Below are 25281 nucleotides of genomic sequence, written 5' to 3'. Positions count from 1 at the left end.
ACAGATACCACAGGAGACCTCCACTCTGCTTGTAGAAAACTCTTGTTTAGGAGGAGACTTTTATTTAAAAGTTTGATTTACCAAATCCAGTACTTGATTTATAATTATCGTCAAATAATATTAGAGCTCTACTAATGGAAACCCAGAAAGAAATTGGATTTAGAAGAGAAAATAATTTTCTTTATAGATGCCTACACATATATAAACTCCACTCCAAAGTTAGGTTGTGGTAAGATGAGAGGCTGGGGTCATGTAACAACTCCTCTTGCTGAAATGGAGTAACCCCACCTTCTTCAGGCTGCACTGCCTTCTGTGCTGCCTCTCTTGAGGCTTTGGTACCTGCCTGACATATAACTCATTTCAACTTACTAAGCTGGCAAACAGCTAATCACACTGTTTTGTCACTGACTGGTTTAGTAGGTTGGAGAATAAATGCTACTCATCACGGTAGCAGGATCCCAAATATAGCTGAATGTCAGACTAGCAGCTTTTCTCAGCAAAATGTCACTAAACCAACATGTAATGGTGCTGTTTTAGAGTCAAACTTACAGTTTGAGGACAGTATAAAAAAGCAAGTTGTAGATTATCCTGAAATTGATGTAGTGCAAAATTAATGGAAAGTAAACAAAAGCAGGTCTGTATCTAAGCCTCTCAATTTCATAAGGCAAATTTTGGTAAACTAAGGGACCTAGATAATCAAGTAAACTGGGCTGAGGAGGTCAGGGGTCTGAAACTGAAATGCTGTACCGTTACTTCAAGGGGCATAGTTGAGACCAAGTAGATAGCTTTAATGGAATAATTAAAAAAAAAAAAAAAAAGTCTGCTTTGCTTTGCTATATATCCAGAAGCACAAAGGTGGGACAGCATTTGCCAGTGTAGAATGAAGGAAATGGCAGCAGGTAGTACTGAACAGGGGCCTGTCAGACTAGAGGGTGTCTGCTAGCACATTTATTCTTGGGATTGATCTTACTGTTTGGTTAAGGAAGAGAAAACAAGCTTGTTGCATTGGCTGGCTTCACAGAGTTAGGCAACCGCGGAGCTACAGGGGGATGACATGGAAAAACAATGAAAGACCTTGATGACTGAACTAATGGAAACAAAAACTATCACAACACAAAATGCAAGGTCACACACCTGGAGAATAATAAAAATGTTGCTGTTAACTGAGAACTTTCCCAATAAATGAGCAGGGTAGAAAAAACACAGGTGTTACTAGACTAGATGGTGGTTACCTAATGTAGTTGTGCAAGAAGGCAAGTGCGTACCCGACACTGAGATATTTTCTGGAGATTTGGAAATATTACTGATTTGTATAATGTACTACTTTAATTTTAAATGCAACTTTATGGAAATTTAAACCCATATGGAAGACAGATGAGTTTTGGTTGGGAGAGAGGACAAAGACTAGTGGGGGAATGAAGATCTGTTGAACAAGAAGAGACTAAAAGATTTCTGTTCGGTCCAGCAAAAGGGAGGCTGAGAGGGAATATGATTACTGTCTATAAATATATCAGGGGGTAAACACTAGGGAGGGAGAAGAGCTATTTAAACCAGAGGACAAATACTGGCACAAAAACAAATGGATTGTTGAATAAATTTAGCTGGGAAATTAGAAAGAGGTTTCTAACCACCAGAACAATGAAATTCTGGAACCGATTTGCAACAGGAATAGGGGGTAAACATATCAAACTACCATTAAGATGGAGCTTGAACAGTTTCTGGAGGGGATTATATGACACAGTTTCCTGTAATAGCAAAGAACTGGACTCAGTGACTTAGGATGTCTCTTCCAGTCTTAAGGTCTTGCATTCTGCTCTACAGTGCCATTTCTTATCCATAAAGACAATATATTTATCCAACTAAAATCCTCAGATGTTTAGAAATGAATAAAAATAATTTGCAAATAAAAATAATTTTGATTATTGTAAAACTCACTAGAAGTGATAGGATAAACTAAAGAAAAGGATAAACAACACCTTATTAGGTATTACCTGCTTAGTCTTTACTGTATTGGTGTGACATCTGTAAGAAGGTTGCCCAGTTCGTTGCTCTTTATTTTTTCAGAACTGCAATGTGGGTTGTGGCATAAGGGTCATTTCAAGACATAATATATCATGCAATTAAATAATAACCTCATAGGATACTGTATACTGTCTCACAATTTGACTTTTCGAAAGATCACTCTTGGTTAAGTTACAAATTAAACAGCTGATTGCAATTTATTTAAACACATATTGCTATGTTTATAAATATCATGAAAAGTATGTATAGCTCAAAAAACATAATGAAAACTACAGGTAACGTTTTGTAGAAAACAATTTTTCTTTCATTTTTTCTAATAGTATGAGGTCTGTTATGTTCTGTACAAACATACACATATATATGGTCTCTTTATCTTAAGAGCTTTAGTCTATAAAGAATAGCTGAAATACCAAATGAATGTCAAAAATTGAAACAGCAATATAGGAAATATTATAGAAAAAAAACTAAAAAGATCAAGATGATACTGATCACAGGTGTTCTGAAAGAATTTATTGGTTTTTTTTTTCTGTTTTGCTTTTGTTGTTTTTTTCCCCATCTTCTTCCTTCCACTGCTACTTCTTGAAGTTGTGTTGGTGAATCAATGAGTAGATCAGAACTGCACTATGCCACGAACATGAAAATATGACATGTTCGACCAACAACTACACTTTTTCCACATCGTTCTTTTGGATGGTGAAGGAAAATGCCAACAGGATTGAGGCTGCATAGAGGCAAATCAGTGAGACAAGGGACAAAAAATAAAGAGAAAGTAAATACCGTCAGAAATGGTAGGGGGAGAAAGTATAGAAAATAATAAGATAGTGGATAAATAAAACTGTTTAAGACAGAAAGAATAAGGTTTGCGGGACCAGACAGCATAGAAGAAAACAATGACATAGAAGAAATGCTGGAGTCACATATTTTACAAAGGATTAGACTTCACTTTCACTTCCACATGTGCTGGAAACACACATTTTTATAAACCTGCATTTTATTTGCCTTCAAAACATGAGTTATTCCAAGCCAACCTTCAAATCAGCTGTAACAATCTGTGTTTTGAAGGGTTCCAGGAACCACTACCTTTGGAGTGTTACACGCATGAAACAGTGAAAGACATCTTATTCAAGAATTTTCAGTCCTCAGAACTCCATTCTAGACACTGAGACAATTATATTGATGCAGACCAAAACTGTACTCAGGCTGAAGTCCTTTAGGAAAGAAAATATGTTTACTCCTACTTCTGGTATAAAACTCACTATTTTTAATCATAAATAAACATTACTGATGGCAGGAGATAGCTTCATGTGCATTCTGATCCTATTTACTATGTATCACTTAGAGGTCGGCTTGGTAGTCTTCCTAAGATTCCTGCTCAAACCCAAACTTTTTAAAATATATCACAGAATCATATAGAATGGCTAAGGTTGGCAGGGACCTTAAAGATCAGTTCAAATACAGTTGACTGCTTTTTGAGACAATTTTACTCTGTGACAGATAGAAGGATGTCATTCTTCTCATACGTCATCGAGCGTACTGTTAGTTCAGCCTAGCTGAATTTATCTACTGCCAGTCAATATGTAAGACATTTTTAGTGAAGTTGCTGACATTAGGCCTTTCCATGGAGACAGTGGTGTGGAGCCTATAAATATACCCATTTTGGATCTGTGGCATTCATAAAGAGATTTTATTGCTTAGTATTTGAACTAATGTTAGCTTTCAAAACATAAAAAAAGAATGACTCGATCTGGTTTGTTCTTGAAAATAATCTACATGGTTTTACAGTTGAGGGAGAATTTACTAGGCGTCTGAACATTTTCATCCTTTCTCTTGATGTTGTTTGAAAAATTAGTTGAAAAAATACATGTTGCATTTCATTATTTTTGTCTACTTTTGAACACAGAAATTCAAAAATAGGGTTGTATGTCTATAGGGGACTAAGGTTCTCTAAACTTATAGACCTTTATATATAAATACATTTCAGCACAGTTCCAAAATTGCAAGCAAACCATTAAAATTTCTATTCAAATGGCGTAATACAAAACATCAATGGAAAGGGTCTACATTGCTATATAAAAGTCTTTGATAACTTTCTTAAGTGATGTTTATTGCTAGGGCAAGAGTAAAAGGAAGGTGCTCTTTTGTTACTTTTTTGAGTAACTAAGAATGATAGGTAGCACATAATGTGTTCCAAATGAGAAAAGTACTTATATTCTACCACCTATTCTTGTGAATCAAAGCTCTCAAAAACTGGCACTTATGTTTTCTTGAATTTCTTTCTGAACTTCATCAGAACATTTATGTAGAGACATTATTGTAGAACAAAGATGTCTTCCTGCTACATGCAACTGGAAAGGCAGGAAAATACATAATGTGAAAGATGACTTAACACAGCTTTGGCTTTACAGCCTACAAGGTGTTCAAGGCTAATGAAAGACATGGTCAGGAACCATTGACTTGGCAGAACATACAAGATTTAGTGTTGAAATTTCAACAGTTGTCTGGCTACCATGATTATTTGGACAGTGCTATAACATGGAACAAGGCTTATGAATTATTTGAAGTGACCATCAACATAGGTAGCGACACCTCTCCTTGGCACTTTTAATCCTTTGCAGATATTTCGTTAGACCTTTTCTCCCAGCAGCTCCCCCCTTTCAGCAATGACCACTATCTGCTACCCCAACATCAAGCAGCCCTCAGAATTTCATCAGAGAGGTTGGATGGTGTGAAAGTCATTAACTCCAGTCAACAACTCAGAGTGGTGCTGGGTGTTTGGCTTCAGCCATTGACTTGTGTGTGTCCCTGGGTTGTGTTGTTGTGACAATAGACAGCAGAAATGTTCTGGTCTCTCCCACACATGAACATCATTAGCCAAGCACACCATGACTGGTGGCGAAGAGCTAGCCCTTCCATACCTGGGAGAGTTCGCTCATCTGCGGGGCAGTGCGGCAGGCCCCAGCCACAGCACTGCAATGGCGCCGGCAGCCCGGATCGCTCCTTACACACTCAAGAGGCTCTCTCCAGGGGACACCGCGCCACGTGGTTGACGCGAACTGACACCGGCTAGGAAGGACGGGGCGGGGGCTCGCACTCTCCTTCTCCTCCTTCGGGGCAAAAGAGGATGAATGAATGGGGCAGAGAGGGGCCGGAGCGCCATACGGGAGACTGAGGTGCCCAGGTCCTCGACGAAGCAGGCATGGATGCCATGGCCAGAGAGAGGGACGGCGGCACGCAAGGGAAGTGCGCATCCTCCATTTTGGCAGAGGGCGGGCGGGGAGTTGGCTCCCGGCGCAGAACTCTCGTCGCCGCCCGGAGCACTGCTCCCACCCCGCGGCGCTGCCGGGGGGCTCTCGACCCCTCTTCCCGCCGGGGGCCGGGGCGGGGTGCTTCACGTGGCCGCTCCACGTTGGGTCGCATTGGTCCCAAGCTCCCCGCGGCGGCTTCCGACAAAATGGAGGACGCCACCACTGCTACTACCACCACCACCACTACCACCACCACCACCAGTCCTCCAGGAGCCATGGCGGCCGACACGGCGCCCTCCTCCTCAGTGGGTGGGGGCAGGAGGGCGCCCGCAGCGGGGAGGCGCTGCTCGGCGGGGCAGACGCGGTGCCCCGCTCTTACACGGGCACTCTCTCCGCTGGGAGCGCTGCCATTATCCACGCGCCGTCCCTCCTGAAGGTGGCCCCGTTCCCCGCCGCCGAGGGGGAGGCTGCGAGGCGGGACCGAAGGGGGGCGCCATAAGAACCAGTAGCCCCACGTCGGGGCGCGGAGAAGAAGGGCGTCCCGTGCTTCGCCGTGTGGTGCCTGCAGGGAGCGGGAGCGCGGCTGGGGCGGGCGCACTGCTTCCTCGTGGCGGCGGATGGCCGGAGGAGCGCAGCGCGCCCCACTTGTTGTCAGGCGGCCGGGGCCGGGCGCGCCACTCGCGATGCGAAGAGCGGACGGCGCGCCGGTGGGCTACGACTGGGGCTCTTCAAACCTGATGGATCAAAGTGGGAAACACTCAGGGCATGGCCAGCAGGGAGATTGGCAGTTCATAGGGTCAACCGGCTGCGGGCGGCGCTGACGGGCGGGCAGCGCGTCCAATCAGCTGGCTCGGCGCGAGAGCCCGTCCCCGGGGACAGCCAATGGCGGGGCAGGGGCGGGCCCTCCCCAGCTCTGTTGGCCGGGTTCCTCCTCCCCTTCGTTAGCAGCTGCGCTGAGCCCGGGACTGGACCGAGTTAGAGTTGAGACGCCGGAGGAGTAAGGCAGAGTGCGTGCGTCCCCCGCGGGGGGTTCGGTGCCTGTGGGGAGCCCTCGGGTGAGGCGGGGGCCGGGGGCGGGCGCGGGCGGCGGCGCGGAGCTGTCCCCGGGGCGGGGATGGAGGAGCCTCGAGGCGCCCCGCCGGGCCGGGCGGCCCTCTGGCGGCGGAGCGGAGCCGGGGGCAGCTCCGCTGTTCGCCGCCCGGAGGTGGGCGGCGGAGGCGGCCCGGGGGCAGTCTTGCGGGGGGGTCGGGGCGTTCGGGGAAGGGCCGGCGTTGGCGTAGCGCCTGTTACTGAACTCTCCCTGCTTTCCGCGCCGGGCCCGCGGCTGTTGTTCTGCCCCGGTGCCTCCCCCCCCACTCCCGGCGGGTGCCTCCCTCCCTCCCACCTCCCCCGCTGCCCGGCGCAGCGCCGCGCGCCTCCCGCCGCCGCGCTCCCCCCCGTATTGTTCGGCCGGGGCTCCCTAATGGCGGCCGGGAGGCGGCAGTGCCGCGGGCCGACTGCAGGGGGGCAAACCCGAGGCCGGGGGCAGATCGGCGGCGCCGTGCGGGGGAGAGGGCTGCGCGTCCTCTCCTCCGGGCCGCCGGTTCGGGGCCCGCCGCGGCGAGTTAGTGCGGAACGTGCCCTCCCCGCCCCCGTGCCTCGGCCCCTCGGGGGCGGCGTGGCCGTGCTGCGGCCCCGGGGGCAGCGCTGCTGGTTTATTTATTTACCCCGGCTGCCCGTGTTTATCGGTCGGGAGGCGGTGGGCGATGCGGGCGGTGCCGGCCCGGCCGGGCGAGGGAAAACCGTGCCCGGGGCGCTGCACGGTGCCCCGCGATAACCCCGTGTCTTTCCCTCAGGCTCCAGCCCGGTTTGGTGCAGCCTTGGCAGAGACCGGCGAGGAGAGGGAGCTCCATTGTGAGTGCTATTTCTGTACCTATTTCTGCCCCCACCAGACCTGCTCGTTGTTCTCCAGGGGTAGGGGCAAAAGGAGGGGCCTCGGGGCGGGGTGGGGACATTCCTGGGCCCGGCAGCTGCTGCCCTGGGGTGGCCGTGGGGCGGCCCCTCCTCGCGGTGGGCGCTGCTGCAGACGGTCGTGCGGAGCCGCTCCGGAGGCAGACGGGCTGCTCCGCCCGGCTCGGCGGGAGGGGGGGCACCTCGCGGGTGCCCTCTGGAGGCGTGAAGCGGGCACTGAAACCCACGGCCAGGCACCTTCTGCCATCTTTGTTTGTTTTTTGTGGGTTTTTTTTTTTTTTCCTCTCCTTTTCCTCAATTCTATATCCTTCGTGCCTGGAGGCTGGGGGGCAGCGGAGCAACTCGCTGCTTCCTGCCAGCGGCTCTTGTGTTGTACTCCCCAGGCGCTGCTCTGTTGGGTGTTAGGCCAAGGGAAGGCTGATTGCAGATCCCTGGAGGACCAGGCTGCGGGTTAACCCTAGTCCGTTCCCTTTTCATAACCTTTGTTTGCTGCATGCTGTGCAAAGGGGAGCTTCCAAAATTACAAAGTAGTGCAGTGGAGGAGAAAGTAACTGTGTGTGTGTGGATGGAGGCGGTGGGAGCTGTTGGGATGCGGCTGCTGCCGAGCCGAGAACAAAACAAACAGCGCCGCGCCGCGCTCGGGGCCGTGTGCGGGAGGAGCGTGCTGTACAGCCCTTGCCACCGCGTGTATCTTGGGAGCTTTTTGTCCCCTTATCGTTGTACTTGGCGGATTTCCCATGTCTGCATGGGCTGCTGCTTGGTCACTTTTTGGTGGCTTACATGTAGAAAGTGTGGGCATTTCACTGCAGAAATGTCATTTCTTAGGAGGAAGGCATGAGATCTGAATTGATTCTGAGTTTCTGAAATTATCAACCTTGTGAAAGACACTGAGAGTTGTATGGCTTGTTATCATCAATAGGAGGGTTATTTTTTAAATTTTTGTTACCATGCCTTGGATACGAGGCTGCCATGTTTTCTGATTCATTGTACCTTCCAATCTAACAGCTGTTCAGCTTCTTCTGGTGTTTCGTGTTAAAAAAAGTAACTTCTGACATTGATCAGGGCAAATAGCGCTTTGGTGTAGGGAGTCTGTTGTGTTGGAAGAGAGCGGAAAAGAGTGTTGAAGACTGAAGCTGCCTTGAAAAATATACTGCAGCTCTGTGTGGCTGCCTCTGAGATGAGACTGCTGCCATGAACAGCTGTAGGGCAAAGATTCAGCAAACCTCTGTGTAGTTGCCAGCTGGTCTGCTGAGTTACACCAGCGTATTGCACAAGGGCATCCTACTGGATGGCACGTGGTCCTCCACCAGCTGTGGTGATGGTGGTATGGTCTTTCCTCAAGCATGTGACTGGAGGGAAAAGTGTATCCTGTGGCCATGCTGTCATGTGTGACAGGCGTATATTCCATGCTCACTACTGCATGGGCACTCCAAACTCCTCAGCTGTAATTTGTGAAATGAAGGTGGTGGTGAGACATCTTGAGGTAGTTAGACCAAATCACTCTTTAGAATTGAGACTGTCTTAATTAGAATATCTACTAAACTTGCTGTACATTATTGCTACTGATCCTCTTTGACCCTAAATATGATTGCGTTCTACTGTTGCTTACTCTGGAATAATGTGTTAAGAGGGATTTGCATCAGCAAGAGTACACAAATGCCAGTGAATAAGTGAAAGCAAGTTTCTTTGTCTTCTGCAGAGCTTGTCCAAGTTTGCAAAAGGGTGTGGGACCAAAACTGATACAAACTCTTGGAGTCTTTTGCTGGCTTTCTTTGCTCTTGTCCAGCAGCTTCATGAACAGTTGCACTGTTACAGGAGCTTTTATTTTGGTTTCAAGGAATAAATAAAGAATTTCTGAAGTTCTGTCTATTTGTGCTGGAATTCACCAACCAATCAATATACTCAGCAACAAAAGCAGAATGATGAGTTCTGTGAAGAATTTATATAAAGTGTTACTACTGATGGAAAAATCCACTGTTTATGGAGAACTGCTTCTTTTATTCTGGAGGATGTGCACATCACAAATAATAATGAAATTTGCCTAGCTATAGGAAGAGGTTGGGATATGAAGTTCAGGGGCTTGACAAGACAAGCTAAATGTCTCTTCTCAGAAGTTTGAGGTAATGTTTGTTTCATGAGGCTTCCACTGTCTTGTATGCTGTAGAAAATCTGTTGTCTACAGCTTTTTTTTTTTTTGGCAACTGCTTTTAATTTTAAACATCAATTAAGTGATTTAATCTTATTAGGTGGTTGTTCCAGAAATATGACTGGATTTCTGCAAGGTCAGAGTTCAGAGGAAACTTAGCTTTTCTTCTACACTTGTAGCCTACCCTACATGCTGCTGGCAAATATGGCTGTCAGGAAGTCTTAAACCATGCTATGATTCATATACCAGGTTGAGTTGGAGGGAACCCACCCTAATAGTCAAGCATTCCTTATGTCTAACCTCTTTTGGGTTACCTGTGCAGGCTGTGGTAAAATGATCTGCTCAATTTAGTTGCTGGTATTAAAATTCTTCATTCTGGAGCAACATGAGTGAACTTGTCATTGTTTTGTACTTGTAAAAGAAATTTTGGATAGAAGAGAGCACTGTGAGAAAACTGAAATGCAGTTGCGTGGTATGTTTTCTTCAGTTGACACTTTGACTGTACTGACTTCAGCTCCCCTTATTTGTACTTCTGTTGTTTTGGCAGTTTTAGACTTGTCTTTCCCAAGCTTCTGGAAATCATCAACTTTAAGACAAAGCCATAATCATTCTATGTAATTCTGTTCCACATGAATTCCATGAGATTCATGTATACAAGAATTGATGATGAATCTACATGGATGAGAACATCAACGGTTGTTTAAGGATCCACATCTGACTTTTATTAGATGGGTTTTATCATAACTTTGTATTAAGGAGTGATCATAACTTTGTATTAAGGAGTTATTTTCACCTGAAGTATTTCATTAGTTGGACGTGGCAGCGGTAAAAGTTGTTTTTTGACTCTGGTGTGCGATGAGAACAAGTTTACTAGAATCAGTGATTATAACACAATGAATGCACATTTTTAGTCCAATATAAATACAGTGACCAGAAATTATTCTGTTTTGTGGTTAAATGGGAGTTTGTAGTGATATTGCTGCACTGCATTTTTGAAATTTCTCTGTGTGAAGGGTATTAACGCTTTTTAAGTTTGTCCTAATGCTTTAGCTCTCCCTCTCTGCACTTCCCAAGTGTTTTGGGGTCAACTTCACTGTAACTTCTGTGCTTCTTTTACTATTGGCCGCAGGAGAATAACCTGCAGGGCAGTAGCAGTGCTGAGGCAGGGACTTAAGAGCCGGTATTCAGCTCTTCAAACAGGGTAGCTGCATTAGTGTCTTGAAACAGACGTGGACATGACTGGTGCTCTACTCAGCCATACTGAGTATCAGAAACACAAGAAGATTATAGGTTAAGATGTTCTGAGATGTGATTACTTAATATGCATTGCTGTTGTGAAGAAAGGATAGCTTTGTATCTTTGGGGTACTTAACACCTAAAATGTTACCACTTTACCTAAAATAAATTACACATTCTGCAGTAACCTGTGCATTAAGATTTGTAAACTCTTTAACTCTCATAGGAGTTACCAGAGTCCTTCAGCCTCTGTTAGCCTGGCTTCCAGAAGTCTAAATTTTATACTTTATGCTGTGCAAAAGTATTGAGGCATAGTTCATAGAATCATAGAATGGTTTGGGCTGGAAGGGACCTTTAAATCATCTAGTTTCAATCCCCCTGCTATAGGCAGGGACACCTGCCACTGGGCCAGGTTGCTCACAGCCCCATCCAGCCTGACCTTGAATGCTTCCGGGGAGGGGGAATTCTCAACCTCACTGGGCAACCTGTTCCAGTGTCTCACCACCCTCGCAGTTCCTACCCATTAGTTTTATTGCTTACTGCCAAGTGCTAAGCAGGAAGCCATTTTAATTCCATCTTTTCCTCTGTTTAATATATTGTGTTAAAGTAGTGATACTCGCTTGGATACACGCTGTGTTAATTGAAAAGACCTCAACTGTTTAGAAATTGTCTCTATCAACTGATTAGGTAGCTCACCAATCTGACTCTTACGGAGATTGCAGTAGAGGAAATCTTTGTCTTCCACTCAGGAAACTAGCATCATAGAAGAGCTCATGTGGGTTTCTACGTGATGTCCTCAGTTTTTTGGTTGGGAAAAGATGGCATGAGGAAAAGATGCTCAAATACAACATAACCCGTAGAAGAGCAACATACACAGGATTTTCTGATTTAGCCTACTTGTGGCTCAGTCATTCTTGGAAACATGAACTTGTTTCTGTGCACCACAGACTTTTAGTACACGTATTGCCATCTTGCGCTCCTTCAGGCTTTTTTGTGCGATATACATTGGTCACCCCAAAAGTAATGCCTCTTCTTTATTTCCATGAAAACTACAACAGATATAGAGAGCACAATAGCACTGTTTGGTAGAGCAAATTCTCAGTTACATTGAAAAACAGTGTTTTAGTCACCACCATTAGCTATCCGTTATTGCCAGTGATGAACAAGAGCCTGCATGCTGCACTTGTAAAAATCTGACATGGCCATCCAGATTGTGGCTTGTCTTTCACATTGCTGTCACAGCTGCTGAAACGCGCCACCCACCACCTCACTGTGCTCACATCTGCTGTTTGGTCTCCATGAACATTCAGCGAGCATCAAGGAATGTCAGTGGGTGCCATTTTTTCCGCGTGGAGGAATTTATGCCTTTGCTTCGTATGCACGTCCACGTCAGACACCATTCTGTCAGACTGCCCCTCTGCTGCCATCTGTTGTGCAGCAACAAAATGTAACGCAATATTGGTGAGAAGGCTTCACCTCTACTGCAGTACCAACAGCCACCTCTGATGTCGTGGACTAACATAATTAAGTAGGAGGCGTTACTTTCAGAGCAGCCCTTGTAGGTATACTGAGGTCTAAACAGAAGCCCATTCGTGATGCAATCATTTTTCTTCCCAAAAGTTAAAGCTTGGTGAAGATTTTTCTTTTTTCCTGGAGTTCATTTGTTTAGGTATCTGTAAGACCTCTCCAGTTTGGTTTTTGCCTGCAGTACTATACCAAATTTCTCTAATATAATTTATAAAGTCAGCTGTCAACTTTATATGGATGATTTTCAAATCTCTCTTCCAGACTTGCTCTCTCTCCCAGCTATATCTCAGTGTGTGCTTCTGGCATGTTTTTGTGGATACCTGACCTTTAGCTCAGGCTACTATCCCAAGGCAATCCTTTCTCCCCAGGAGGAAAGTTCTCTGTGCTATCCCTTGTAGATGGTGTTGTGGTGTTGTCTTCAGACCTCTGTTTTAAGCCTGCAATTTGTCTATTGTTTTAGACACACAGCACACTATTCTTCTAACAGGTAGTAAGCTGTATCTTAATTGCTAACAAAGAATTAAATATTTATTATTTAGCTATTTAAATGGATCACATAACTACATCTCATACCTTGTATTTGATCTCTGTGTCTTGTAGTAACACTTACTACAATTTTAATAAAAGTGATCCTGCTCTACTGTTGTGGATTCAGAATCCCCCAGAGTGCTTTCCTAATCTTCTGCTTTGGCTGTCTGGTCTTTCTGCATCTTATATTTTATGGATGTAAAAGTAACTGGTTATCTGCCTTTAATTTAAACTTGGCATTTAGCTGTGGGGGGTATTGTGGTCTTTTTTTGTTGTTGTTAACGAGGTTTTAAGTGCTCTCTGGAAAGTGGCATCATGGGCAGTTCAGCACCTTTGTCCCTTCTCCTGTGACGATCCTCATGTTTGGAGGGGGCTTCCATGTGTGCACTGTCTAAAGCAAATGCAACCTATTAATGCAGAGGAAGCAAAATTCAGGAAAGAAAGTCAACTAACAGCTAAATGAATACCTTTCTTGTTACTCTTGAGACCTAAGCACACCATCCTTGGAACAAGAATTCTAACCATTGTTGATGGTAGTGCTTTTTCCTTGTATTCTCCTTTTTGTCTCTCTCCATCTGTTGTCCCTTATGTTTAGGTTGTTTGCTCTTTGAACAGACATTGGTATTCTGTTTTGGTACAGTGGCTAACATAATGTGGTCTGTAACTTCGGCTCCTAGCAGCATATGACGAGTTGTAATATATGGATGGGTGTGGTATTAGTGTATTTCTTCCTTTTATTTTGTATTTTTATTTTTTTTGCAGATAGGGAAAGAAGGCCTAGTGTTCTTTTGTGCCTGTGCTAATAAATCAACCTGTCTATGATTAGGAACTGCTTCTAAGCTGGACGAATGTACCAGGCATCTCTTGAATTACTAGTCAGTATATCTGTGTTTGTGATGTTTATTTATTTTAATGTTCATTCCTAACAGTAAAGTTTTATTGTTTGGTGGTTCCACATTAAAGAAGCCAAATATTATCTAAAAAGGCCATATAAGAAGTTGTCTGTAATACATATGCACACACATGCACAAAAGAAGGTAATTTAGAATTGACAGAAAATGGAGAACGCAATGAAGGAGTTCTTGTTGGTGGCGGCTTGTTGTCATTGTTTTAATTTACTGGCTATATTATGGAATTGTTAACGTTTTCACAGTTTGGTCATCATTATGTATGCTTATGCCCAAAGAATTAACAATTAGAAACACTGAGTTATCTACCTAATATAGTGTGTAGGACAGCAATTATGATCTGAATGAAGTCCAGCATTTTTAATACAAAAAAACTGGAGAGTTCAGAGAAAACCTGCAAGAATGACTTAAGAAGTGGAGAAGATTGACAGATTTTAGAGATATGGTCATCTTCAGGTAGTTACCTTTACTTTTTGAAGTTAATTGAATTGTTCTATTCAATAAACGAGGAGTTTTGATTGCATAGTGTAACTCACAGCCAGTCAAAGGAGTGCAGCTGAGAAAACCTGTCACGCTTGCAATGCTGAATGTATCCCTTCTTACCTTGGATCCCATTTCCTGTCAATCTAACCTCATCGTAGATCTTGAGCTATTTTACTTTTGGTGTTTTTCCCCCCCTCTTTTATTTTAAATCCCATTTATGTTAAGATTTTATTTCCTTTGTTGTACAGTGGTTTCATTGGCTGTTTGTTTGGCTGTAGTCTGCATGGGTTTCTTTAATATATCTAGCAAATACTCTCACATACTCTCAAATTCAGTTTTTCTCTATTTTGAATTACTAGATGGATTGAATGCTGATTGCTGAAGGTAAATTGTGTTCAAGAAGCTTGTCCATACTTGATCAAAAATAGTGAGTTGTTAGCTGAGCTTGGGTATTCCTCAGACGGAAAAAATCTGGTTAAGGCTACTAGTTGATGTTAGTTATTGTTAAAGAGAAGAGGAAAATGAACCATCTACAAACTTCTTGTTCATTTACAAGTGTCGGGGAATTATACTTTTTTCCTCTAAGCACATACAAAAATAAGAAGAGCAGAATTCAATTTCAAAGGTATTATTAAGAAGGATTTGTGATTTCAGTATCTGATAAACCTGGCAAGCTAGCAGGAATGATGTTTATTGGTTGTCCATGCAGATTTATTTGTATCATTGGCAGTATGTACTGAAGTGTATATTGCATGTTGAATTAAAATAGAATGAAAAACTAAAAGGAAGTACCAATCAAGGATAGTATTAAAAGTCCTTGTTGGCAACTAGTAACATCTTTTTCTGTGAATTGTATGGGAATAGTACTGGCTGGGCACTACTAAGATATAAAGTAGCTTTGCAGAGAGGGTCTTGGGAGTCCTGGGGGACCTTACCTTGAACATGACTAATGTGCTCTTGTAGTGGTGAAGACAAACAGCATACTTGGCTAAATGAAGCAAGACTGTAGCCAGCAGTTTAAGGGAAGTGTGATTGTCACACTGATAGCTGAGGCCCCATCTAGAGCAATCAGTCCATTTTTGGGTTGACCCCAGTGTAATGAAGATACTGACATACTGGAACGAGTCCAATGGAGGGACACCAGAATGCTTTGAGAGTTGGAATGTGTAACAAACAGAGGCTGAGAGGGATGGGTGTATTCAGCTTTGAGAAGGCTAGAGGGAGTATTTGTCTTCAGCTATTTAATGGGAAAGTATAGAGAAAATGAAGCCAGGTTCTTCGTAGAGGTGCATGCTAATAGAATGGCAGGTAAGAGGCATGGATTGTGACAAGAAGGATTCTGAATAGCGAAGGTAACTGACACTGGAAGAGGGTATCTGGAGAGGTTGGGAAATCTGTATCCTTTTAGATACTCAGAACTCTGTTGAATGTAAGTTTAAAAACCCAACTTCTGCCATTGGTCTTGTGTCTGATTTGACACTGCTCTGAGCTGGGGTGGATTTGCCAAGATGACATCCAGAAGTCACTTTCAAAATAAGCTATTCTATCAAATTTGCAGCATTTAAGCTAAGTCTGATATCATTTAGTGACCAAGAAGATGCTCTCTATTGATAAGCAGAGCTTTATTGTAAGTCATATTGGACATTCACTTTTCTCATAGCACAAAAATAAAGCATACTGTTTAGATAAAATCTGTAATTAATAAAATGTAAGTGTATGACGTGGCTTAAACTCCTTAAAATACCTTATGCATACTGGATTAACTTTCCCAATGAAATACATTTTAAACTTCTTTCAGAATTAACATTGTTCTTGCTAGTAAACTGGTTTGTTTCTGAACATGTAGTCCTACAAGATACAGTAGATCTAGTAAATTTCATCCTTTCACACTTCAGATTTCTTTTCACGTTTTCTGTCCCTGCTTGGTTTTCCAGATTGGACTGGTTTATAGATGATTGGATGTACCACGTTTTTTGTTTTTTTTTTTTTACATTACAAACTTGCTCATCTTCAGTGACTTTTGTAAATGATCTGGATGCAGGACTCAAATGCATGCCAAGTACAGTTGCAGATAGTACTAAATTAAGAAGAGCTGTTGACTCCCTTGAGGGCTGAGAGGCCTTGCAGAGAGATCTTGGCAAATTAAAGTCCTGTGCAATCAGCAGGCGGATGAGATTAAGATGAGCAAGTGCCAGATTCTGCACTTGGGATGGTGTAATCCTGGCTGTGTGTACAGACTTGAGGATGAGAAGCTGGAGAGCGGCCCTGTGAAAAGGGATCTGGGGGTCCTGGTTGTTGAGTTGAGTGTGACTCAGCAGTGTGCCCTGGGATGCCCCAGGCCTGGTGCTGCCACCGGGTGAGGGGAGGTTGTCCTCTCTGCTCTGCGTTGTGTGGCCTCACCTCCAGCACTGGGTGTGGGTTTGGGCCCACAATATAAGAAGGGCGTAAAGCTATTAGAGAGTGTCTAAAGGAGGGCTATAAACATGGAGAAGCGTCTGGAGGGCAAGGGGCATATGAGGAGTGGCTGAGGTCCCTGGGTGTGCTCAGAGCAGGCTGAGGGGAGGCCTCATGGTGGCTGCAGCTCCTCACAGGGAGCAGAGGGGCAGCGCTGAGCTCTGCTCTCTGGGACAGCGACAGGGCCCGAGGGAACGGCATGGAGCTGTGTAAGGGGAGGGGCAGGTGGGGGTTAGGGAAAGGGTCTGCACCAGGGGGCGGTGGGCATGAAACAGTCTGCCCAGGACAGTGGGCATGGCCCCGAGCTGCTGGAGCTCAGGGAGCATTAGGACAGTGCTCTTGGACATAGAGTTTTATTTTTGGGCAGTCCTGTGTGGAACCAAGAGATGGTCTTGTTGATCCCTGTTGTTCCCTTCCAGCTTGGGCTGCTCTGTGAGCCCATGAAGGAAAGCATGCTGTAGTCTGCAATTAACAGATCAGTATAGTCACTACAATTATAATAACGTTATATCAAAAGTGTGGCCAATTCAACTCTTAACTCTCATGAAAGATACAGAAATGGATTATTTGCTTAGTTAGAACAATTAGTCAGAATGCTCTAGTCTTCTCTCATTAGTATCCGTACCACATTTTAATTTGTAGCATTTGCTACAATTGTATCTATGCCCTGAGTACTTCCAACTTGGTGCTTCCTCAAACCTGTAATAACTAAATGATGTATTGAAGGAATTATACGCTTTGTATATTACCATCTCAGTTTATTTTCTCGAATACTGGCAAAAACTAAGGACCTTATAGGTTTGAATTCTGAATTTATAATCTTTATTGATCCCTGTGGGGCCAAGTGTAAGGAGTGTTTTTGAAATGTGTTCTGTGACCTGCAGATCCTTAGTTATCAGTGGCTTGTGTTCGTTCCATTACCTAGTCCAGATAGCTACACAGTTTTTACTATTCTCTGGACTGTTCCTAATCTATCAGTTGAACATACACACACACACACACACACATACAGATATTTCCCTTCTATGGAATGTGTATTTCTTAATTGGTTGATTTACAGTTTGGTCTCTTCATGTTTTATTAAGGCTACTTCTGCTCAGCTTTTCTATTTTTTCCTGTGTTTTACTTGTCCTTTTCCTATTTTTATATCTTTAGTGTAGTGTATCTCTTCTGCTACTGTAATGCTCCCTTTTGACTAAGATCATATTTCAAGTCTGTTGCTGTGGTTTAGTGTTACCTACTTTTCTGGAAATAGATACGTATTTGAATATAAGTAATAGATAAGCATTTAGATACAACTTCTTTTGTGGTTCCTTGGGTTCTTTATCTATGTTTCTATTCCTTTTATAATAACATATATCCTGAAGTAGCACGGTGCTGCTTGTATAGTAGAGAGAAATAATTTACTGTTGACCACATTATATATAATGGCTTTTAAGGCTAGAAGTAGTGCTGGATTCTTGTTGATCTGCGTGTTTTCATGATTGAGGAACCATGAAATGTATTGGAAGTGTATATTTAAGGTGGGGTACAATTACATGTCAGTATGACTGTCTTGAAACTTCATAGTTAGTCAACATTACGATTTTGATTTGCCATGAATTGTTATACCAAGTGTTGCTTATTCCTTTGTGAGTAATCTTGAAAATTCATGGTGTGTCAGACACTCTTGAATTCATGATTGACCCTGAACAGAGTCAAGTTTGAGATGGACTCTGAATTTTCATTCTGTTCATGCATACAAGAGAGTGATTCTCAGCATAGGTTGATTAGGAAGACCAAAGGAGGAGACTGTGTTAAAGAAAGATATTCAAATGTTCTTGGAAGTGTCAGTTGGAAACCAGATGTTAGTAGTCACATATGGCATAGATGACTGCAGTACTGCTGCCGTACTTAAAGACAGTGAAGTTTGCATTTCCCTACCTCTCACTTTTCATTCAGCCTTAGTTTGTGTCTAAATAATTTATCTTCTGAATAAAAAACAACTTGCTGATTCAACTGCTTCAGAATGTCTCTTTCATTGCATAGCTTTTGCTTTCTTACTCTTTTTAGCTGCTTTGCTGATATGCAGGTCTTTGTGTGCATACGCTTTTCAATTTCAAGAAATCTGTTACAAGCACATCTTGGGTGCTATAATAAATTTTAGTAAGATGTTTTCTCCGTACAGATTTGAAATTATGGGGAAATAATGAATTTTGAAGCATCTCCAAGACTACTGGAAAATAAATTCTTCTGGAATAGAGTCTTTAGGCTGAAGTAATAAGATTTCAGGCATTTCATAATGGTGATATTGGTCAATAGGTCCATTAGTCTAATCTGTCAACAGATACCCTGCTCCTGAAAATTCTTACTTGTGGTAAGAGGGCTACTCTGTAAGTAATGCCTCTTATTTAATTATGTTGGCCCACAACATCAGAGGCAGATGGTGGTGGTATGGCAGTAGAGGTTGAACCTTCCCACAAATATTAAATTCCGTTTTGTTGCTGTGCAACAGATGGCAGCAGAGAGGCAGTCTGACAGAATGGTGTCTGACATGGAAGTGTGTACAAAGCAAATTCCTCGTGAATTGAATTGAATTCCTCTATGCAGAAAGATTGGCGCCCACTAACGCTGGTGCAGATTTTTACAAGCGCGACATGCAGACTCTTGTTTGTCACTGGCAAAAGTGCATAGCTGGTGGTGGTGACTATGTTGAAAAATAGTGTTATTCAACATAGCTGGGAGTTTAGTCTATCAAACAGTGTTATTGTGCTCTTTGTATCTGTTGTAGTTCCCATGGAAATAAATAGGAGGCATTATTTCAGAGCGGCCTACATATTTATAACTAAGTTGCATAATATTTTAACACCTTTTTTTTTTTTAAATTTGGTGTTGTAAATACTTGCAGTTGAGTTTAGCCCAAATTATACAAGTACTTACGTTAAACTCTCTGTGTTAAGCTGGCTGACTAAGTAGTTGTCGTTGCAGCCTCAGTGTAGTTTGTTAGGTTTTCTTGAAGTCTTACAAATTTCTGATGTATCCACTGATCACAGTCAGTAAGGTGTGTGTTTTAATAATTGCTTTGTTGCTGCTTGCTTAACTGTCAGCTGTTGTGCCTTTTTGAGCAAGAGTGTTTTACACAGTAAGTGGTGTGTGTTTGCTGTCATCCGTGCAGGTCAGTCTGTGGGTATTGGCTTGTTGTGTCCACTAAACTGATCTTGACACTGAAGTTCTAAGCTGTGGCACTAACCCTGTTGTATTCAGGCACAACTGTTAGTGTTGGACAGATAATTTGTTTTAGGGAACTGATCTGTCTGGAAAGGAGTTCAGTAAGAAAGTCTTTGTCAGCTGGAACAACTTCTGTTTGGTTATGAGTGTGGCTGCAGAAACAGCTGTGGTGCATGGTTGTATAATAAAGCTAACTTGTGGACTGAATAACTAGGTGGCCCTTCTGTAGTGTTAGAATTGTTGGTAAGGTCAAACCTGTAAAAGTTGGCAATGGATGAGAGCCTCCTAATATGAGGTTGTCTAAAATGCTTAAGGCTGATGAGGGGTATCCCTCAGGAAGGGTATAAGGAGGAAACACAAATACGCTGAATGTTTACGGTAAGGATGATTAATGAAAACAATTTCATTATGTGGTTGCCTGTGGTAATCAAGTTTTATATCTGATGACCTAGAATAGCTTTTAATCTCTTCTTCCCCCCTCCTCTACTTGCATAGGTAGGTGTCTGTCCATACACAGTATATATTATTCACTGCACAGATTGAAACTGGACTGCAGTAGCAAGCAGCATTCAGGCTTAACCTTAAAGCTCATGTAAATTGCAACCTTTGAAAAATGTTGGATTACTTCTGTTTCCAGTCCTCATGAGTGGATGTAGTTGGGCTACTTGACTGTCAGTTGAAGCGTAAAACAGCCACTTAATTTGATTTTAATTGAAATCCTTTACTTTGTTTTGTGGTCACCTGTGGCATACTTTTGGTCAGCCAGTGGGGGTCAGTTGGTGGTTCAAGCCCCAGGAAGCTGTGTTCTGTATGTTACATGTCTGTGTGTAGAGAGTGTAACATTCATGAGTTATAGCAAGAAGTAGCAGCATGCTGTTAAGCTAGAGTAATAGCTTCTTGATAGCTGTATCAATTTGTCTTTACAATAGACTGAGTTTTTGATAATTAGACTTCTGAAAAGTCTAATGAATAGAAGTCATTAAGGAAGGGTACGAACTCTTCGAAGTAGGTGAGTTAAGGAATTAAAGTGGTGTTGTATGCAAGGGCACATCAGTGTGAGGAACAGAGCAGTAGAACCAGTTTCATAGAGCATTGTGATACTGATTATTTTGCTTAAATGATGATTAAAAGAAGAATTAAGCTCAACTGAAGTCAGCTTAACAGCCGTAGGCCAAAATTCACATCTTGGATAGATGATTAAGACTTCAGTGAGGCTTGTGATGTTTCTTGTCCGTAAACTACTGTTCCTTTACTGGGTTAGAGTAATTGCTATACCAGGTTTGTTGTCAATTCACAAATCTGGTTGCTGCATTAATGTCTGGGAATATAAAGTTGGCACTTAAAACATAGTTCTTCTACAGATGTATTCTTTTGATATTCAGCATATGGCTGGATAAGTCCTTTTGCAGAGTTGCCTTTGAACTGCTGTGATTAATGGCTATCAGTATATTTATTTTGAAGTTTGTGCAATCCCTGTTGTTTGTTTCTGACCCTTGCAGCATTATGTGATGGTGATTCTTACCTTCATCACCAGTGGTGGTTGCTGATGGTTGAATAGATTTGGTTTGAAAGGGTTGCAGTTGGGATCTTCTGACTTCTTCAGAGGAATCTCTGTGTGTGTAGTGAACAGGGAGAAAAGGGTAACTGTCTTGTGTCTGTCACAAGTGAGTTTTGCTTATCGTGCTGTCTGTTCATTTAGCATTGTGATACTCTTCTGTAGTTCTTTACAGTCAATCTCTGTGTTCAGCTACTGTGAATAACTTTGCACAATTAGGATACTCACTTTGGTCTCTGTCTCTTAGGGTTGATTTATAAATGTTGACCTGTATCGCTTTACTTTGGGGGACCACATTGATAGCTTCTTTTTATTGAAATGACAGCAAACAACATGATACTCATCTCTCCAAATAATGCAAATCCTCAAGAGGACCCTTGCTCAAATCTAATTATGGATAATTGGATAATTTCCACTGTAGTGTTTAGTCAGGAACTTGTTTGAATGTCTTTTGGAAACCTTCAGTGCTCTGTACCAGTTTAATCAGCACTGGTTAGTATGTGAACCCCTCAAAAGACTTCTCTCGGAGTACTGTGAGATGTTGCCTTTCCTTTGCAAAATTTATGTCGTTCCTTCCCCCATTTATTGTATCTTTCCTTAGTATATTTTTTCAGCTGTAGTTTCCATCAGTCTGTTTAGTGATGGATATAGGACTGTAATCTGTAATTATTTGGTTAATTATCACCTTCTGTTTAAGTAATTGAAAAAATTACTGACTGCCTTTAGAAGTCTAAGTGAAAGTCATGTGGTCTTAGTGGTTTGTTCTAAAATGCTCTTTTATTAGCACTGTACTAGGATATTTTTCATTCTTAACCCCTAGAAAGAGAGCTTTTGATGTGGTCCTCCCTGATCTTTTCCTTACTGAACATCAATGCCAACATCTTGCTCCGTTTTCTCTGCTGTGGTTCAGGTTTCTTGGGTACTCTGTCTTTCGAAAAATTGTAGTGTTGTGCAATAGGTAAGTTAGACAAACCTTTGCTCTGATATAGCTCAAGATAGGCTACAGAACTATGCCTAACAAGACATAGAGAATAGGATAAGTCAATGTATGACTTCCCTCACACGTGCAATTCCATGATTCTCTTTTTAGTTCAGAGACATTTTGGTAGTATCCTTCATAGTTTTGGAGGAGTTTAGATCAGTTGTATACTTTATGGGGTGAGTCTTTAAATGGCCTTCATGCTTTCAGAAAGCTTTGTTCTCCTGACTGCTCAATTTCATTTCCTTTTAACTTGGTTCCTCACATTTTTGTTCTTCCTTTTGGAAGTCAGAAGCTAAAGTAATGAACTATTTTCTCATTTGTTCCCTTGAGATTAAATATGTTATTCTGGCAAGCTGTCCAGATAATTACATCTTGAACCATGTTGCATAGCTCAGAATTACCAACTGTTGCTTTTCATAGAATCATAGAATTGCTCAGGTTGGAAAGGACCTTCAAGATCAAGTCCAACCACAACCTAACCATACTGCTCTAACAACCCACCGCTAAATCATGTCCCTGAGCACCACGTCCAAATGGTTTTTAAATACATTCATGGATGGTGACTCAATCACCTCCCTGGGGAGCCTGTTCCAGTGCTTAACAACTCTTTCTGTAATGAAGTTTTTCCTGATATCCAACCTAAATCTCCCCTGGCGCAACTTGAGGCCATTTCCCCTTGTCCTGTCACCAGTGAGAAGAGACCAGCCCCGCTCTCACTGCAATCACCTTTCAGGTATTTGAAGAGAGCAATGAGGTCTCCCCTCAACCTTCTCTTCCCCAGACTAAACAGCCCCAGTTTGTTTAGTCGCTCCTCATAGGGCATATTCTCCAAGCCCTTCACCAGCCTTGTTGCCCTTCTTTGGATCTGCTCCAGCACCTCCGTGTCCTTTCTGTACTGAGGCGCCCAAAACTGAACACAGTACTCGAGGTGGGGCCTCACCAGTGCCGAGTACAGGGGCAGGATTCCTTCCCTAGTCCTGCTAACCACACCATTCCTGATCCAAGCCAGGATGCCATTGGCCTTCTTGGCCACCTGGGCACACTGCTGGCTCATATTCAGCTGACTGTCCATCAACACACCGAGGTCCCTTTCCATCAGGCAGTTTTCCAGCCACTCTGCCCCTAGCCTGGGTAGGGTTGCCTGGGGTTGTTGTGACCAAGTGCAGGACCTGAAACTTGGCCCTATTGAAACTCTCATGGTTTACCTTGGCCCATCAATGCAGTCTATCCAGGTCCCTCTGTGGTGCCTTTCTACCCTCTGGCAGATCAACACTCCCTCCCAGCTTGGTGTCCTCTGTAAACTTACTGAGGATGCACTTAATCCCCTCATCAAGATCATTGATAAAGAAGTTGAATAGAAGCAGCCCCAGCACCGAGCCCCGGGGGACACCACTCGTGACTGGCCACCAACTGGATTTAACTCCATTGACCACAACTCTCTGGGCCTGACCATCCAGCCAGTGTTTCATCCAGCAGAGCATATGCCCATCCAAACCGTGGGCAGCCAGCTTCTCCATGAGGATGCTGTGGGGGACAGTGTCAAAGGCTTTACTGAAGTCCAGGTAGACCACATCAACAGCCTTGCCTTCATCCACTAAGCGGGTCACCTTGTCATAGAACGAAATCAGAATTTTCCTTCTGTTGATGGTCTTTCTGGTTGTGGGTGGTTGTGCTTTTTTATTTATTTGGTTTTTTTGTCTGTCTGCCCACTTCCATTAGTCTAAGCAGCAGTACTTAAAGTCTTCAGCTTACTGCGTGTCTGGCATTTGCAGTCTCACTTCTTCCTCTTATCTCATCTGTGCTGTCACTGCATTATGGCATTAACATGCTGTTTCTCCTATTTTGGATATGGAATTAAATGTGGCATAATACCTGTTGAGGTAAATAATTTAGCTAAGATACTGTGCTTTCTTAACAGAAAGTGTTTCTTTTCTGGGACAAATCAGTGGTTCTTTTTTTTGTTTCCACATTGTTTGTACCCTTTTATTACATTATCTCCAGAACTTTATTAATCCCTTCAGTTTTCAAGATGTCTTGATGATATGTTCTCTCAAAACCAGTCAACTTTTTTTTTAAGGCTTTACATGGAAGCATTTGCTGGTCTTAATTTGAATGTCTGTTTCAAGTGTTGTGCTTTGGAATTGTTGTTTTGGTGAGATTTCAGTGACTCCTTTTTATCCTTTTGACTTTGCTCCAAGGGTGCACAACCATGACTGTGCTTTTCTGTATCTGTCACCTTCATCCCAGGTGTTACCAATGGCAGTTAGCAAAGGCTTTGGATTGGAAAATCCAGCTTTTTGTTAATTATTTTTAGGTGTGTTCTTTCATTCCGAGATTTCTTCAATTTCCAATAAATTCAAAACAATTCTATCTTTCAACTATAAAGACTTGGCTTATGAAGCATTACCTAGCTGGCTGTCTTAAAAGCTGTTGTATTTATCATCTTTCTAGAGACATGCCTGGATTTTGCCTTTTATTTCTTCAGCAATTAAGCCCTGAATGTAGAGATGAGATGGTGATTTATTTTAGCATGAAGACTTTTGTACATCAGTGGTGCAACCTAATTTAAAGAAGAGAATATAGAAAGCCTGGTTCAGGAGGGTCTGGTGTGTATTGGTAGTGCCTGTGTTTCCATCCAGCTGTAATTTTGGTGCCTGTGTGGTACCACAAAGCCTTGGGCTCATTTAGCCAACAGAATTGAGCATAAATTCTCTGCAGAATTGATCTTGCCAGTCTGTGGCTTTTTGGAGTTTGGATTTTCTTTTTACCCGGAGTTTTGACAATTCATCCAGTGATCAGTCTAATGAATTTTAGAGAATTCTAGCAATCATGTTTCTATGGTAGCAGTGAAGCATGCTTAACGAACTATGAAGTGTGGAGTTTTTCCTCGTTTCCTGTTGTAAACCTATACTTGTAAGTTACTCCTTTTCTGTTGTTGTTGGTAGTTTTCATTTAGAAATATTGAGTGCAAAATTGTCTGTATAGTTTTTGGGTTTCTTTTCAGTACTGGCATTTTTAGAGAACTTTGTATGTCATTT

At 42.9% G+C, this 25281-nt stretch overlaps 1 protein-coding gene across 10 annotated transcripts in view; it reads left to right on the top strand.

Moving 5' to 3' along the window:
* The window catches only part of ZMYM2 (zinc finger MYM-type containing 2), a 93710-nt gene continuing 74405 nt past the window's right edge, over positions 5977-25281 (top strand). For 8 of the 10 annotated variants that reach the window (XM_021379824.1, XM_021379814.1, XM_021379805.1 and 5 more), the window contains exons 1-2: positions 5977-6274; positions 7103-7160. The gene's annotated coding sequence lies outside the window, so the exon portion shown is untranslated. Of the gene's footprint in view, positions 6323-7102; positions 7161-25281 lie in introns of all 10 variants that reach the window. The other 2 variants (XM_021379834.1, XM_021379845.1) reach the window with 2 other exon arrangements.

The sequence above is a fragment of the Numida meleagris genome, chromosome 1, assembly GCF_002078875.1.
Source record: "Numida meleagris isolate 19003 breed g44 Domestic line chromosome 1, NumMel1.0, whole genome shotgun sequence".
Lineage (NCBI taxonomy): Eukaryota > Metazoa > Chordata > Aves > Galliformes > Numididae > Numida > Numida meleagris.
The sequence above is the reverse complement of the archived record's forward strand: the minus strand, read 5'-3'. Positions and strand labels throughout refer to the sequence as shown.